The 18,479-nt window shown below is 46.8% G+C and overlaps 1 protein-coding gene across 8 annotated transcripts in view; it reads right to left on the reverse strand.

Moving 5' to 3' along the window:
* The window catches only part of PATJ (PATJ crumbs cell polarity complex component), a 1,530,963-nt gene that overhangs the window by 400,725 nt on the left and 1,111,759 nt on the right, over nucleotides 1-18,479 (reverse strand). The gene's annotated exons all lie outside the window — the stretch shown is intronic.

Here is an 18,479-nt window from a genome sequence, read left to right on the forward strand (position 1 = left end):
TATGCTTCAGTTATGTCTCCTGCATGCTGATGCGGTCAAGTCTCCATAGAAGCTTGGGATGGTGAACAGTATCAAAGGCAGGGGAGAGTTCAAGTAATATGCGTACAGGAACTCCAGTTTTAAGCCACTGTTGTTTTAAATCCCACGCCCTATCCCTGTAAGGAGGCAAAGAACCTGGGAATATGGGTTGATCCCAAACTATCCTATGAGGGCCACGTTAACCGGTTAGTGGGAAAGTGTTTTGGGATATTGAAAACCCTTAATCACACATTGGACTTACTTCCGCTGGAGGCTCGACGCACCATGACACAAGCTCTGGTCAGGTCCCGTATGGACTACGGTAATGTGCTGCTCTTAGGCACCACTGAAAAAAGCCTAGGGTGATTGCAAGTCCTTCAAAATACAGCCGCCCGTATAGTGCTGAGACTTCCTAAAAGAGCAGCTTCCAAACCTGCTCTTGCAGCACTACACTGGCTTCCAGTCAGAAAGAGAGTGATGTATAAAGCGCTCTTAATATGCCACAGGATTGTATTGCATAAAGCACCATCCTATCTTCATGACCTGGTACACATTTATGAGCCAGCTAGAGCACTGCGCTCAGCAGGAGCGGGTCTACTAAAAATCCCCCACGTCAAAAGAGCTAAATTGGGTGGTCGCTCTTTCAGACTGCTGGCAGCCAGCAACTGGAACAGACTCCCGATCAGCCTAAGATTAGAAGGATCTGAAGTCAAGTTCAGAAAACTTCTGAAGACCCATCTGTATAATCTTTAAATCTTCACAGCCTGAACAGAGGAGCTTGCTACTTCTGAGCGTTTTTTCTTCTCTCAGTAGCGCGGGGACACGCCGAGATGGCGTCACCAGGCGCTTTATAAATCTCTTTATTATTATTATTATTATTATTATTAAAATCATCCCATCTTGAAATCCCTGCTGCTTCTGTGCCTCAGCCATAATAGAATCAGTTTTGGTAATCTTAAAGCGGTTATTTTCTTTGACTGTAGATATATATTTTGAGGCAGATCTTTCAATCATGCTTTTTTGACTAAAAACAGTCTGTTATTGGCTAGTGGTTAGAAGGATCTCTTAGCTCAATGCCGGTTTGGTTTAGGGAGGGTTTTATGTAAAACATTTTGACCTCTTTTGTGAAAATACCTATATTCAATGAGTTGTTGATAGTTCTGACTGGATTGGCTGCAGAGCTACTCTTTGACATGGGTCTTCAGGCAATTCTGCTGGCCCACAGGCATTTGCAACATTGATGAAGAATTGATGAGAATAAAGGTGAGTGACTCTAGATATTTTTGTGTTTGGTTATCTGCTAAACTATTGAGGTTCTAAATTGTCCGTGAGCAGGGGCAAGGGATACAAGAAACGTTAAATTGGTGGGTGAGACGTAATGCAGGTTTGCCAGTCAAAGAGCTAGGGGAGTGGTCAGCTGTACTTACCAAGGACCCAGGATGTTCTAAGGTACTATCCCTTCAGATATTATAACTTAGGGGCCTTTTTCCTCTGCAATCTTCTCGCGGAGCTGTTGTTTGTGACCTTGACACCTCTCATCAGGTCTGCAGGCCCCTCATCAGCTCTCTCTATTACAATATCTTGCCTTGTGTTAAAGGTTTGTGACTACACTCATCTCTACAGCCTGTAGGTAAGCTCTCCAGGACATAGGGCAGGTCTACCTTGAGCAAGGCAATCACCATGTCACAAGGAGTGTTAACATTACAGGCTCCAGTCAGCTTTCCTTGTTACCAACTCATCATTCTTGTAAAGAAAAGAAAACATCCAAGCTACTCAACATTTAGAGGGTGAGGTGCAGCTAATCCTGCATGTGTGCACCGTATAGAGATGGACAATGAGCGGTAATAATGTATAATTATACCAATGATTATACATTAAGACACAAATATGCACCTGTTTTGCATCCACAAAAAAGCATATTTATAAGACTCAAGTAAACATACAAGCTGTGAAAAGACTGTAAGATACAACATATTAATTTAGGCAAACAGAATATTGCTTGACCATGCTGTTGGACTGAGAATGTTCCCAGTGAAGTGGTCAGTCATGTTGCCATGTTCGGAGTACCTGACTCTGACTCCGTTTTAGATTTTGGCTCTAGGCTCACGCTGATATAACATGTGCAGAGGCCTACCTTTGTCCCTGACACAAAGTCCTGCAATTGTCATGAGACCTGGAGGAGTGCACCAATTGCGCTCTCATTTTACTGACAGTGGACTAGCACACCTGTCATCGGTTTAGCATGTACAGAGGTGGTGGTAGCATACCCTCCTTGTGAATCCACACTCGTGAGCAGACCTTCTATCTGTGTAGCCGGACTCACTTGTGTTAAGTTCTGCATCAATGGGTAACCTAGATCTTAGCACAAACATCCAAGTGGGTTGTATGTGTTTGTGGCTTGTGTAGTACATACAGTATGTGCATGAGCGAGCCAGAGTAATGGAGGCCTGCAGGTCACATTTTGGAAGCCCCTAGAATGCTCCTGTGCACAAGAAGTAGGTGAGACTGTTTTCACAGACAATCAAAAGATTATTGTCATTCTTGAAAATGGGGGAGAGGCGACACAGCTCTTTCAAAATGTACTTAAGCAGCACCTGCTGAGTGGAGCTGCTGATTAGTTTTCCATTGGTACCGTCATTTGGTAGGGGCTCGGGTGGGACTCTCATCTTTGTTGTTCACAGTGAGAGAGATATTTTAGGTGAAGCTAGCCTTTTGTATTTATCCTGATCACTGTTCACTGTGTTTGGTGAAAATCAGTTGCAGAAAAGGCATGCCTCTTTGGACCTCTGTTGTGAGTACTCCAGGCTGGAGACTACCTTGCCGTAAAGAGCATCACACTACAAAAAGGTTCAATCTGGAGAATAGCCTAGAGAGGACACTTGACAGAAGAACCTCCGCAAACCTGCTTTGACTGAACAAAAATGGGATCTACTTACATCTTTGTTGCTCCAGTTCTAAATCCTTACAACAAGGAAGGGATTATTCTGCAGCATAATTTGCAGACTGCTGTACACATACCAGAACGGGTGTCTGTGTAACAGCCAGATTCCCAGATGAGAGGGTACCTCAACTGGAGTCTTTACTTTCTGGAAGAGCTATACTCCTGGTCTGAAGCACCTGGAAGCCAGCCTGCCTGTTGAGAGTGTGAAAGAGCCTGTCAAGCCGCAGGAGGTGTGACTGTCCAGGTAGTACCAGAAACTGCCAGACTCTAGTGTGGCGAGTCTACCAGGAGAAAGACTACTGCAGAGAGTGAACTGCAAATCCGAAGAGGGAGCGTGCAGTCTCTCCAGAAGTGTGGTTCCAAGAGCGAATCGCGGGCAGGCAGACGATTTTTCAATAGGAACTATTGTGGTTGACCTCGCTGCTTAAATCATTAGCTGCATCCACCAAAGGACTCATGGATGCAGCTCTGGCTGCCCCATTTTGCTGCAGCCTACCCAGACTGATTGCCACTGCTGCAACCATGCCGTTTCATACTAAAAGCGGACGAGATCAGAGACACAAGATGCTGAAATGTATAGAGACCTGCATTTTTTAAGCTGTATCCGGGTAGACTGTACTGAACTGCGCACAACCATAACTGAACTGGGGTAACTGAACCTGAGTCTTGATTAATGTTTCATAAAACTAACCTAAAAGGGATATGCCTAGACTTACAAGAGGAGGGACTCATCTGAAAGATAGAAGAGGAAGACAGTAATTACAGTATCCTAAGGTTCAGAAGGTTAAGTAGCAATGCAAATCATTGTACCTGTATATCGTTTTAAGCATGTCTATTAAAGTATGTTTCTTATTCAAATAATGCTCTAGTACACAGATAGTGCTAAGGTGGGTGATCCGAGTTATCATACACCTACACTAGATTTTTGGAATAAAATGAAAACTGTTTAACAACCAGTTCACAACTTTTGGATAATCACCAGTACTCCACAACACATGACATAACTCCTTGTGGTAATCTTGAAGTGTTAATGTATAATGCTATGATGTGAGTTTTTAGGTACCATATTGAATGTGTTACTTCTGAGAAGTAGTTTTTAGGTCTGGCTATCGCCATACCTTGAGTGATCAACAGAAAAAAAGCTTTATGAAACAACCTTCAGAGACTTTGACTCCTCCCACATGTTTTCCTTGATTACAGCATTTGACTGGGCAGAACTTGTGAAGTGCTGCCAATAAAGAGTGCAGGGCCTGTTGCAATTCTGTTGACTCCTGAGTGGTGTTTACACACCTAACATAGCTACCCCATTAAAACGCAATAATGTGGCACTGTGCGAGAAGACCCTCCACAATGATGTGATAGTATTGCTACTGCTAAGAATATTACTATGTGAGCCAACAGCAGTATAACTGGTAAACATATTGGTGAACAGAGCTTCCCAACAAGGGATGTCCCCCATCCAAAATGGTTGCTATGTCGAGGGCGATGACGCAGCGGCATCTGAGCTTGTCTGCTTTTTCTTCCCCATTTGCATTAGTGACATTCAAAACAAAAAAGTTTGTTTTTCCCAACCTTCCTTGCATTCCAGAAGTTCTGTTCACTGAAGCATTAGCCTGCGGTCTTGCGTCGCACCAGCCTCATCCCAGTCCCTCCGCCTACATAAACCTACAACCTCACTTCACTCTCAACTTCACTGCCTCCTTCATGGACTGCTACCATCTCACACACCAGCTGTAGCCCCAGCACGCTCTCCCCTCCAATACAATACCCATGCAGAGTGCTACTACTAGGCAGGCCAACAGGGCACAGATGCTGCCCTATATCATGGCTTCAGAAGCAGCAAAAACAACATGTCTGGCCACAGGTGACCCCCACCTTTCTTCACACTTGCTGTTATGAAGGCCAATGGGGCTCAGTGCAGGACCAACAAGTATCTATTCAGTCGTAAATTCTTACCCACCTACACCACACCCATAGCCTTCAGTACCAGTCAACTCCCACACCAGATCACAGTCACATTTGCAGTGCTTCATCCCTTTAGCCTGTTGTGCTGTTCCCCCTGCTGCCTTCGTCTGCTTTCACCACTCCCTTTTGGATGATCTCCCACAGCCAAAGACTCACCCCGGCTCCCACACCAGCCCCCACAGCTCCAGCTCAACCTACTTTGCTGTCCCATCCACAATCTTAGTGCACTATACCCTCTTGTAGTGCACCTGTAGTTAATGATGGAACTGAATAAACATCTAGTACTGCGGGAAGGACAGATATTCCGTGACTGCATTTATAGATGTGTGCATGTTCACAAGTATAGAGTACTTTAATGTGTGCTGTGTTTTAGGTGTGCTCTAGAAGTGCTAAGTGACGGTGAGTGGTGTAAGTGCAGTGTGAGCAGTGTGAGTGCAGGGAGAAAGGAATGCCTGTGAAAGTGCAGGGTGAGAGGTGTGAGTGCAGGGTGAGTGATGTGACCGTGTGAGAACTCGGTGACCAGCTTGCTCCTGTGAGTGGATGGGCAGAGTAAAATATGAGCCAGTGTGAGGGGAGGATGACTTGCCAACCTGTGTGAGTGCAGTGTGAGCTGTGTGAATGCACGATGACATATCCCTTGAACATTGAGTAATTCACCTTATCCTTGGCAGTTGGCACGTGAGGATGCAGGTGTAATTTGAACTATGGCTAGAACAGCTGAGCCTGCAACAAAATGTCAGCCTTTGGGACATGCCGAAAGTTACTTTTCCAGAGGTGGAGGAGTCGCTGAAGACCAATGAGTTAAGGTTAATGTAGCTCCATATGTTCTAATAATTTAAGTGGGGTTCACATGACAACCGACTTGCATCTTGGTTCACAACTCACCAGGGTCACTGGATTTATGCGGAAGAGGAGGACCAAATTATGCAGCAGTGTTGACTGAATTATGTGTCAAGAAAAAGCTAATTATGCAGCATCATGTGATTGTATTACCTCATTATTTAGTCATTTTCACATTGTAATACTGTATTTGAAAGATTTCACCTTATTAATACCGTTTTAACATCTAAATACAGCATTAAGCAACTGAAATATGACCATTCAACCTTTGCAAGGGGCCTTCCAGAGCGCAGGTACACATATGCCCCATGTTTTTAGCAACTTTTGATCTATTTGAGTAAAAACTATTCTTTTGTCAAAATCTACAGATTATGCAGCAGACAAAGGATTATGTGGCAAATGCGCAACTCCAATATTAATTGAAACATGACTGAATCGCATAATTCCTGTGGCCCTGCTAACAGCATCACCATCTGTGGCATGAATGCTTCAAAGTTTACATTTGGAAACTGTAAATCCTGATAAATGTCAGTCAATGCAGAAATTAATTTCAGAGTACTTAAGTGAAACGCTTCCAAGTTAAAGAAATGTACCATTTGAAGTGTGAGACTTTAGCAGATTGTAAAGTGAATAAAAATAAATAAAGCCCTTTCAGCCTAATGGCCTGCCACCTTCTAGCTCAGCACTTTGTCATTACAAAACGTTTACACATACCCTCTGCAGCTGCAGAACAAATAACCCACAGTGCGCATGTTGTTCGTCTACTCTTATCGGATACTTCAATTTATTTTAAAAACAGCAGGCCCCGGTATTGATTTTACAGCCCCACTGGGCTGCCTGTTGATATTGTTCTCGCAGTTTATCCCAGCGAAGCTTTCCCATTGGAGGCGCATTTTCTTTTAACAGACCTGCAAGGAATCGCTCTTTTGCCGTACAATTTTGAACGTGTGAAACAGAACTAGTAGGTAGGATTCTTTCCGGGTGCTCTGTTTCACAACACTCTTTGCACAACTGACGTCAACAATGCACTGAAATGATAGTCTGCAACGGTCCCAGACATCACTAATTTATGTACATTCAAGATGGCCTCTTGCCCGTTTTGTCTGGGCATTCTCGGTACTTGGGCCTTGCAGTTGTACAAGTAACAAACTGTACCCAACACAACAATCGGCTTTTTGAGGAGAACGTGAAACTTTAACAGACAGGTTCTATAACAATGATTAATATTAGGCAGACATACTTGCCTGCTAGAGTCTTTCTATGTCCTCCATATTCGATGCGGGGGCGTGCCTTTACATTTGAATTAATAGCTCCTGCCCGTTTCGCCGTGCTTTTTACTTCCTTCTTCTCTTGCTCTTTAGCCTATTTATTGAAAAGTTGTCTCCCCTCCTTATTTACTGTACTAACCTAGCGTTTATACCAACAATTATACCATTAAATTTCGAGGATAGAGCAACTACTATTCCCAGCTAACAAAGTAGTCGGTGATCCATTGGTACCATCTCCCTCCACTTATAGGCCTATAATCTGGCCTAAACTCCCGTCAGAACAATGGATTTCAGAATTAGAAAATACCAAGCCGACCCCTGACCCAGATCCCAGTATTGCTAACGAAAATTTTAATGAATGGACATAAAGCTCTCTAGATCGGGTTCTCCAGATGAAACCGACCCAGATGAAAGTTGGGACTAATAGAATGGCATGGTATTCCCCCAAGCTTCGGGTGCTAAAACAAACCTGCAAGAAACTCGAAAGAATTTGGAGAAAGGATTTCTCCTTAAGTAAGTAAATTGGAATAAGAAATTCTAACGTCTCAGGGTGCATACTATGAAGAAAACATTTCCTTGGCAGCTAATTCTGCACGTGAAATCTTTCGCATTGCAAAAACACTGCTCAGAGCCCCTTCGCCCGCATATATTTCTGATGCTACAAGGCTTAACCTGTAATAATCTTGCAGATTTTTTCTATGACAAAATTCAAGCCATTTATATGTCATTCCCCCTTGCAGATGACCATACATTGGATATTAGTCCTCAAAGCAGGGAATATTATCTGGAGTTAATTCCCTTGATGGCACTTGTGAAAAGTGGGTCGCCCAGAGATCCAGCACCGCCTAATATTTTGAAGCATGCATCTAGAACGGCCGCCCCCATTATATTGGAGTCGATCAATGCCTCCCTTTCTACTGGAGTGGTTCCCCCTCCATGGAAAAGAGCGATGGCAAAGGCATTATTAAAAAAGCCTAGCCTTGACCCTGATCTCCTGGGAAACTATCACCCCGTTTCACTTCTCCAAAGGATCAGTAAAATGGTGGAAAAACATGTCAACTCAGTGCTGTCTGCATTCCTGGAGACCCATACCTTCTACATTTGTCACAGACTGGCTTTCGACCACTTCAAGCAACAGAAACTGCTCTGTTAGCAGTAGTTGAAGAATCTAAAAAGATCCTGGACGCTGGAGGTACTACTACTGTGGTCATCCTCTTGGAGCTCAGTGTAACCTTTGACACAGTTAACCACCAAATTTTGGTCCATAGACTAATACATTTGGGGTTTACCAGGGTTGCTTTGGCATGGCTGCAGTCCTTTTTGGATGACAGATTCTTTCAGGTCTTTGAAGCTGATGTTGCCTCAAAACAAGTGCCCCTCTACTGCGGAGTTCCTCAGGGATCATACCCGAGTCCCCCCCTATTTAATATTAATATGAGCCCGTTAGCAGAGATTGTGCTGCCTTTTGGGGTGCATACAGTGACCTACGCTGATGACACACAACTTGTAGTATTTACAACAAGGGGTGGTGATGGACAGAGTCTCTGAATTAAGCAGAATACTCTCACCCAGTCAAGAGATCAGGGCTAAATCCAACACCGTTTTTTAGCTCATTGCACCATCCCAGTTTCAGAACCTGGCTGTATGCAAATTAGTCTGTCCCTGGCCCAGTGCATCATGGGAACAGGGCAGACCAGACTACAAAAGCCAATTCTTACACTGGGAAGGAAACAAACTTCCGGGGACCGGTTTCTGGCATTTCAGCCGTCTTCGGCCCGGCTTGCTTGAATCCTGATGGTGCAATGAGCAAGGGACTCACATCTGAGTATACCCTTCCACGCTTAGGGTGGACAAAAATATTTACACCACCCCCTTTTCTGAATCGTTTTTGGCCACTATAGGTGTGGCAGGGTATACTCAGACATGAGTCCCTTGCTCACTGCTCCATCAGGATTCAAGCAAGCCGGGCCGATGAGGCTGAAATGCCAGAAACCGGTCCCCGGAAGCTTGTATCCTTTCTGGTGAAGAATTGGCTTGGTAGTTTGGTCTGCCCTGTTCCCATGATGCACTGGGCCAGGGACAAACTAATTTGCATATAGCCAGGTTCTGAGCTGGGATGGGGCAGTCAGCTAAATAACGGTGATGGATCAAGCCCTGATCTTTGGACTGGGTAGTAGTGGTCCGCTTAATTCAGACACTCTGTTCATCATCACCCCCTTTTCTGAATCGTTTTTGGCCACTATAGGTGTGGCAGGGTATACTCAGACATGAGTCCCTTGCTCACTGCTCCATCAGGATTCAAGCAAGCCGGGCCGACGAGGCTGAAATGCCAGAAACCGGTCCCCGGAAGCTTGTATCCTTTCTGGTGAAGAATTGGCTTGGTAGTTTGGTCTGCCCTGTTCCCATGATGCACTGGGCCAGGGACAAACTAATTTGCATATAGCCAGGTTCTGAGCTGGGATGGGGCAGTCAGCTAAATAACGGTGATGGATCAAGCCCTGATCTTTGGACTGGGTAAGAGTGGTCTGCTTAATTCAGACACTCTGTTCATCATCACCCCCTTTTCTGAATCGTTTTTGGCCACTATAGGTGTGGCAGGGTATACTCAGACATGAGTCCCTTGCTCACTGCTCCATCAGGATTCAAGCAAGCCGGGCCGACGAGGCTGAAATGCCAGAAACCGGTCCCCGGAAGCTTGTATCCTTTCTGGTGAAGAATTGGCTTGGTAGTTTGGTCTGCCCTGTTCCCATGATGCACTGGGCCAGGGACAAACTAATTTGCATATAGCCAGGTTCTGAGCTGGGATGGGGCAGTCAGCTAAATAACGGTGATGGATCAAGCCCTGATCTTTGGACTGGGTAAGAGTGGTCTGCTTAATTCAGACACTCTGTTCATCACCACCCCCTTTTCTGACACAACTTGTAGTGGCACTTAACCATTCTAACAATTCCTCTCTTGGCCTCCGTCCTTGTTTGAGAGGTAGCCAAATGGATGAATAACTCCTACTTGAAGTTGAATGGAGGAAAGACTGAGATGATGATTTTAGGAAACTCTGGCCTTTTTGAACCTGAAGTAATGTGGCCGGCCTTCCTGGGCTCCGTTCCGGCTCCTAAGACTCAGATGAAAAGCCTAGGCATTTGGCTTTATCAAGACCTGAGCTTTAAAGTTCAGGCGCGTAATGTTACGGCCTCCTGTTACAGCATCCTAAAGATGCTTCGCAAGTCCCCCCACTTCTTTCCTTCCGGGTAAGAAGGCTCATGGTCCAGGCGCTCATTCTATTGCGCCTGGGCTACGGGAATGTCCTTTATTTAGGATCCCCATGTGCGACCATTTCAAAACTCCAGGCGGTGCAAAATTGTGCAGCCAGGATCCTTCTGGAGATTCTAAATGTTAATCTGCAAAACCAGCCTTGAAATCTCTTCATTGGCTCCCCATCAAGGAGAGATATAATTTTAAGGATGTGTGTACTGTTCACAAGACGCTAGCAGGGAAGGGACCATCCATCAATCGCTCTATTGTCCGGCCTTACCTTGCAAACAGACGCCTGCGTTCGGACGATCTGCCTCTTGCCGCAGTTCCCAGGATTAAGAAGGCTAGAAGTGGGGGCCACCTGTTTTCTTATAATGCCGCTAGGTTCTGGAATACTCTTCCACTTCATTTAAGTAAGGAATCCAACTATCTGGCCTTTCATCAATTGTTAAAAACTTGGCTCTTCCCTTACTATGGTTGTGGTGTCTATTATTTTGCCGCTGTCAGCACTGGGATGCCCCTGGGTAGCTATGCGCTTAACAAATGCTATTTTCATTTCATAGGAGCATAGGTGGGGGCAGCGCTTGATGACTCCAGACGCCTGTCTAGGCACTCCACTCTTTGCAATAGGGTTAACCTCAATTTCTATTGAACCTGCCACTGACAACATTGTTGTTGAATTGACATTATAATCCAAGTTAGTGGAAATGCAATTCCAGTCCCCCCAGAAGTCGCTGGCCCAGCTGCATCACCTGATGAACTCTTTACAAGCTGGGTGCACAATATAGATGTGTATGCACATATGCTATTTCGGCATGTTCTGCAACATTGCCAAGCTCAACGTACCCATAAAGGTGGCACATAGGTGGGAACAGGTTGTTGACTCCAGCCAACTACATACACCTTAATGTATGACCTTCTGGGTAAACATGCACTTTACAAATACACGTAATGTTATATGATGCCAAGTGATGTCCATTATCCTCAGCAACTGCTGTTTTCTACATTTGCTGTATATATCTCAATCTATACTTTCTCATCAGTAACTTGGCATGCCTTATGGTCCTGGATTTCTACCTCTTAGAAATGTACAAGAAGGTCAGGAGGTGTTGGTGCTAAAGCCTATTTGTCCCAGGCCCTTGGAGGACAAATGGTGTGTGCCGTATAAGGTAGTTCAGAAGGTTTCCGAAGTTAACTTCTTTGAGGACACAGGTGGAAGGAGAGAACCCCAGAGGGAATTTAATGCCAACAGGCCATAGCCTTTCCTGCTGAGAGATTAAACACAGCCGCTATGGCAGAGGAAGACAGTGAGCCTTTTCCTGACTTACTGCATAGTGACATGAAGTATGGCACTGTGGAAGGGGTTCAGTTAGCGCGAGTTAACACCTGAGCAGCAGAGGAAATGTAGAGGGATGTTGGAACGTTTAACCAATTTCTTGCTAACTGCAATCTGCCATCGAAGGGCAGGATGTACAGAATGTCTAACCAGGTTCAGGGCTACATTAAGGCAGTAGTTGACAAAATTCTGGACCTCAGGGTCATTGAGAGATCTCATAGTCCTTGGTTTAGTCCTGGGATTTCTGTACCTAAGCAAGGGACTACTGATTTAAGGTTCTGTGTGGAGTACCGAGCCCTCAACAAGGAAACCAAAACCGATGCTTATTCAATTCCGATAGCAGATGAGCTTGTTAGGTGCTGCAAGGTACTTGAACACCGTGGATCTAAAACAGTGGATATTGGTAAAAAGCTTTGGCACACAATGACAAAGGGAAGACTGCATTTTCTACTCCACAGGGGCTATATCCGTTTAAGGTGATGCTCTTTGGGTTGAAGAATTATCCTGCCACTTTTCAGTGCTGTTCTTGCAGGCCTAGAAGAATTCTGTGTGACCTACTTGGATGACGTTGCAGTATTCAGCAATTCATGACAAGACCACCTGATACAGTTAAGAATGATGTTGGCTGGGATACAAGAGTCAGAACTGACCATCGAGCTGACCAAGTGTCAGGTGGGGAAGTCCTCTTTTGTCTACCTTGGGAATGAGGTGGGAAATGGGAAGATTCACCCACTGAATGCCAAGATTCAGTCTGTGATGGAGTGGGAAGTACCTTCTACCGAGACTGAAGTGATGTCCTGTTTAGTACTAACCAGGTATTACGGGAACTTTGTGGTGAGCAACGGAAGTATAGTTGCTCCACTGAGAGCTCTGACCTCTAAGAAGTAGCCAAGGAAAGTGATATGGACTGAAGTGTCAGAAAGCATTTGAGGAACTGAAAAAGGTGCTATGCACTGCACCTGTACGGAAAGCACATGACTACAGTCAGCCTTTAATTGCACAGACGGATGCCTATGACAAAGGTGCAGCAGTGTTTGTTCAACAGTAGGACAAACGTAGAGAGCACCAGGTAGCCTTTAGTAGTAGGAGGTTACTAGTCAGAGAACAAAACTTGGCAGCTATTGAGGAGTGCCATGCCATAGTGGGGGCTTTTTCATATGTTCCGCCCTTATTTGTTTGGCACTAAGTTTGTGGTGCAAACGTATTATAAGTCATTGAAATGGTTGATGGCTATGAAGGGAGTGAATCCGGAGTTGTTGAGATAGTCTATTTCTTTGCACAGGTTATTTGTTTTAGTGGCGCACAGAGCCCACTAAAACTATTAGCCACAGGAATGCTGATGGAGTTTCCCGCTGATGAACTTTCCAGCTGGTTTTATTTACTGACCACCCAATCGCTCCAGAATAGAAGTTGATTCAGGATGTTCTAGGAGGGGCATCTGTTGGGAAGGAATGGTCCTCCGCATGATAATGGACATGCACCCCTACCCTAAGTGACCCAACTGTACTGATGTCAGGATCCCTAATTCTGATTTTTGTTGTCATGGGCAAACACGCATCATGCATGTGTGCCATGACATAGGCCTGTCTCACATATTGAGATCTCGTTGGACAGGAAGGAACACCCAAAGCGCTACCGTCATAGTAGTGAAAGGCTACTGCCTTCACCAGCAGCTAAGCATTATGAGCGCAATAGTGGCAATATAGTGTGTAGTGATCAGTAGGAGTGAAGAGGTCTACTAAACGCACAAGTTACTTACCTTCGGTAACGATATATCTGTAAGAAACAGTATTTAGTGTTAGATTCCTTACCTTAGAATATCCCCAGGCGTCAGACTGGATCCGGAAAGTTTTGCGTAGCAGTACCCCTGCGCGTCGGTAGGCGTCGTCTGCGGCTCTGCGTCAGTCGTTGGCGCCGGGATGATGTCGTCAGAGTACTTAGACACCACCCTTGCGCGCTGACGTCAGTTCTTATACACAGCTTTTCCGCACCAGAAACGCAGAGCCATGATAAAAACCGGCACTGGTGCCATGAAACTAGGGCCCTCAAAGGGAAGAACCTTAACCCTAGATATCAGTTCGCAGAACGGGGAGGATGGGTGGGACGGTAAGGAATCTAACACTAAGTGCTATTTCTTACAGATATATCGTTACCGAAGGTAAGTAACTTGTGCATCTGAAAGAAACAGGTTAGTGTTAGATTCCTTACCTTAGAATAGATACCCCAGCAATACCAACCCGGGAGGTGGGTCTGTGAACCAATGAGCACACCAGAAAGTCCTGGAGAACAGAATGGCCGAAAAAGCCATCTCTCCGGACTTGGCTGTCCAGGCAGTAGTGTCTAGCGCACGTGTGCAGTGAGGCCCACGTAGCTGCCTTTCAGATGTCCTGCAAGGGGACTCCCCGACCCAGGGCAGTAGTAGCTGCCGTGGCCTGGAATGGGCATGCAGCCCCACAGGAGGCTCCTTTTTAGCCAGTGAATAACAAGCCTTTATGCACAAAACGACCCATCGAGAAATGGTTCAATTGTGCACCGCCCGTCCCTTCTTAGCGCCCATGTAACCAACAAAGAGCTGGTCGTCCACCCGGAACTGGCGTGTGCGGTCCAGATAGAATGAGAGCGCACGTTTTGGGTCCAGATGGTGGAGCCTCTCTTCCTCTTTCGAGGGATGCGGAGGCGGAAAGAAGGTGGGTAAAGTGATGGACTGCCCGATGTGGAAGGCTGTGACTACTTTGGGCAGGAAATAGGGACGTGTTCTCAAGACAACTTTGTCCGGATGGACAGAGGAAAGGAGGTTTAGAAGAAAGAGCCTGTAGCTCACTCACTCTACTGGCAGAGGTGATGGCAACCAGGAATGCAGTCTTAAGAGTTAGAAGACGAAGAGGACAATTGTGAAGTGGCTCGAAGGGAGCGCACATCAAATAAGTCAGAACACGGTTCAAGTCCCACTGAGGCATCACAAAAGGAACAGGAGGAAACATGTGAGTGATGCCCTTCAAGAATCTATTTACAACAGGACTTGAAAAGAAGCCTTTAGAAGGCTGAAATGGCAGAGAGGTAGCCTTTGATAGTGCCCAGAGCAGAGCCCTGCTGGGCAAGAGGAAGAAGAAAGAGGAGAACGTCTGAAATGGGGGCAGAAAGGGGATCCACAGCCTTTGCTGTGCACCATGCCACACATTTGTTCCACCTGCAGGCGTATACCGATTTTGTGGAGGGACGCCTGGCAGCCAGAATCACATCACAGACTTCAGTAGGCAAGTCAATTGGCCTCAACTGTCGCCTCTCAATCTCCATGCATGGAGGTGGAGACTGGACAGGTTCGGGTGGAGGACCGTCCCCTGCTGCTGAGACAGAAGGTCCTCCTGAAGAGGCAGACGAATCGGGGGATCGACTGACATGCTGAGTAGCTCGGGATACCAGTATCTTCACGCCCAGTCTGGAGCCACAAGGATGACTTGGGCCCGGTCGCGCCTGATCTTCTTCAGCACTCTGGGCAGAAGTGGTATAGGCGGAAAGGCGTACAACAGTCCGCAGCTCCACTCGCGATGAAAAGCGTCTCCGAGCGAGTGCCGCCTTGGAAATTCCAATGCGCAGAACTGATGACATTGCGCTTTCTCTTCTGTGGCGAATAGATCTAACCAAGGCTCTCCCCACTGCTGAAAGAGACCTCGCGCCACATCCGAGTTCAGACGCCATTCGTGATCCATCATGCACCAACGGCTGAGTTTGTCCGCCCTGGCGTTCAGGGAACCTGCCAGGTGTTGAACCACCAAGGAGACGCCCTGGTGTTCCAGCCATTGCCAGAGGCGCAGAGCCTCCGGACAAAGGGTCCACGACCCCACCCCGCCCTGTTTGTTGCAGTACCACATGGCGGTGGTATTGTCCGTGAACACCTGCACTACACTTCCCCGAACAGAGGGAAGGAAGTCTTTCAGTGCAAGCCGGATTGCCCGCAGCTCAAGAAGTTGATGTGGAGCCGGGACTCCGCCGGAGACCAGAGGCCTCTGATCTCCACCTCTCCCATGTGGCCCCCCCCCCAACCCAGGAGGGACGCATCTGTCACAACTACGTGCTCCGGTTGGGGTAGGGAGAGGGATCTGCCGCTGACCCAATCACGGTCTGTGAGCCACCACTGCAACTATCTCGCAGTGCCCTCCGAGATCAGGACGTGGTCGGACAGGTTGCCCTGATGCTGGCCCAGTGAATCGTCAGCTCCCACTGCAGAGCCCGCATCCGCCACCTGGCGTGAAGCACCAGAAGGATGCAGGAGGCCATCGGCCCCAGAAGGCGCAGCATCAACCTGACGAGACTCGGGATAAAGGCTGAAAGATCGGAATCAGAGCCTGAATATCCCGAACGCGCCGTTCGGGAGGTATAAACCCGAAAATGCGCAAAATCCAAAACCGCTCCGATGAAGAGGAGCTTCTGAGAGGGACACAGGTGTGACTTCGACACATTGATGGAGAACCCCAGCATGTGCAGGAGGTCGGCCGTAGTCTGGAGATGGCTGACGACTGTCTGGGGCGAGCTCGCCTTCAACAACCAGTCGTCGAGATAAGGGAAGACTGACACCCCTAATCTGCGCAGATGAGCTGCGACCACCGCCATCACTTTCGTGAACACCCGAGGGGCGCTGGTAAGGCCAAAGGGGAGCACGGTAAACTGAAAGTGCTCGGGGCCTACCGTGAACCGCAGGTAACGCCGGTGGGCCGGCAGGACGGGGATGTGAAAATAAGCGTCTTGCAAGTCCAACGCTACCATCCAGTCTCCCGGGTCCAGGGCAGCTAGAAGCCGTTGACGTTACGTTAAAAATATTTGTACCGCGCACGTTCACCAACGGTTTCATGGCGCTCTTTGACAATATACGGTTACCAGGGAGGAGGGGTTACTCGAATGCTGACTGAAATAGCAGAGTTTTTAACAGTGTACGGAAGCAAGCATAGTTGGAGCAGAGACGAAGAGTCGTTGGAAGAGAGTTCCAAGTGGAGGAGGCCAGAAAAGAAAAACTCAGTCCTCCATGCTTTTTCCGTCTGTATTTGGGTACCGCAAGGTAATTAAGAGATGTAGAACGGAGAGCTCTATAGGGGATGTATCGTGTCAGGCAAGATGAGATAAAGGCCAGGGCTGAGTCGGAGAAGGCCTTGAAGACGGTACATCCAAGCTTAAAGATGCAGCGTTTGGAGACAGGGAGCCAGTGAAGATTGCGAAGAAGGGGAGTAATGTGCTGATGTTTGGGCTGGCAAAAAATCAGGCGGGCAGCCTGATTCTGCACTAGTTGCAGCCGGTGGAGGTGATAGGCAGGGATCCCCGCGTACAGAATGTTAGCATAGTCGAGTCTAGAGGTGATGAGAGCGATGATGACAAGAATCAGGGCCTCTCTAGAGAGAAACCTACTGATTTTGCGAATCCGCCTGAGATGAAAAAAACAGGATGAGGTGACAGAATTAATTTGTGGTCTTATCGAAAGATCTTCAGAGATGATCACCCCTAGACTCTTCACTGTGCTCACAGGAGTGGGTGCCGTCCCAAGTGATGGAGGCCAAAAGGCGGTGTTCCACGGATTAGTGGAACCCCCCACCAATACTAGCTCTGTTTTTGTAGGGTTCAATTTCAATTGACTGTGATACATCCATTCTGCAATGGCCAACATAGTGGACTGAAAATTAAAACAGGAGGAAGGAAGGGAGTCAATGGGAAAAATTAACTGAAGATCATCTGCATAATTATAGATTGTGACTGGGGAGGTTCGAAGGGAAGCTAGAAGGGGTTGCAGATACAAATTAAATAATAAAGGTGATAGCGCAGAGCCCTGAGGGACCCCGCAGGTTAAAGATGAATAGGAAGCAGAAAAAGTGGATAGGTGAACTGCCTGAGATCGGTTGTCGAGAAAAGATCTAAGCCAATCAAGGGCTACCCCCTGGATGCCAGCATTGTTGACACGGTCGATCAAAATCACGTGATCGACCGTGTCAAATGCTGCCGACAGGTCCAACAGGACAAGGGCCTGTGAGATGTTTTTGTCGGCACCTTTCCTGAGGGCATCCATGACGGCTACTATGACCGCCTCGGTGGAGTGGAGGGGTCTAAAGCCAGCTTGTTGGGCATCCAGGAAGGAAGATCTCTCGATGAACGAGCTAAGGCAGCGGGTGACATGCGTCTCCAAGATCTTTCCTAGATAGAGAAGAAGGGAGATGGGTCTGTAATTGCTTAAAATTGTAGGATCTGCATTAGTTTTTTTCAAGATAGGTAGAACCGCTGCCTGTTTAAAGGAGCGAGGGACTACTCCAGTAGCTAAGAAGTTGATGAGCAAAGCAAGTGGGGGGCCAGGACAGGCCAAAAAGGCCTCTCTCAGAATCTGAGGGGGGCAGACGTCATTAGGTGAGCCTGAACTAACTTTGTGAAGCAAAGAAAAAAATTCTTTTAGTGAGATTGGTGGAAACTCTGTCAGCCGACTGGTGTTCATAGGGGGAAGAGGAGGGGGTAGGGGGAACGAAGGAGAAGGAATATTATTTTTAATTTTTTCAGAGAAGTAAGAGTTGAGGGAGTCACATAAGGATTGGGTTGGTTGGGGTTGAGGTGTGACCCTGTCAGGAAGGGAGAGCTCATTGACAATGGTAAAGATGTCTTTAGCTTTATTATTGGAATCCATTATCTTATGAGAAAAATAGGCGGTTTTAGCTGCTAGAATCGAATTTTTGTAAGATTTTAAGGAATCTACAAAAATGATTCTAAGCTGAGGATCGTAATTGCATCTCCAACGGCGCTCAGCTTGACGGAGAGCAAGTTTGTCTGCTTTAAGTTGGTCAGAAAACCAACGCTGGGCGTCATGAGGGCGCTTGGCTTTAATTGTTTTAAAAGGGGC

This window comes from Lissotriton helveticus, chromosome 1_2, assembly GCF_964261635.1.
Source record: "Lissotriton helveticus chromosome 1_2, aLisHel1.1, whole genome shotgun sequence".
Classification (NCBI taxonomy): domain Eukaryota; kingdom Metazoa; phylum Chordata; class Amphibia; order Caudata; family Salamandridae; genus Lissotriton; species Lissotriton helveticus.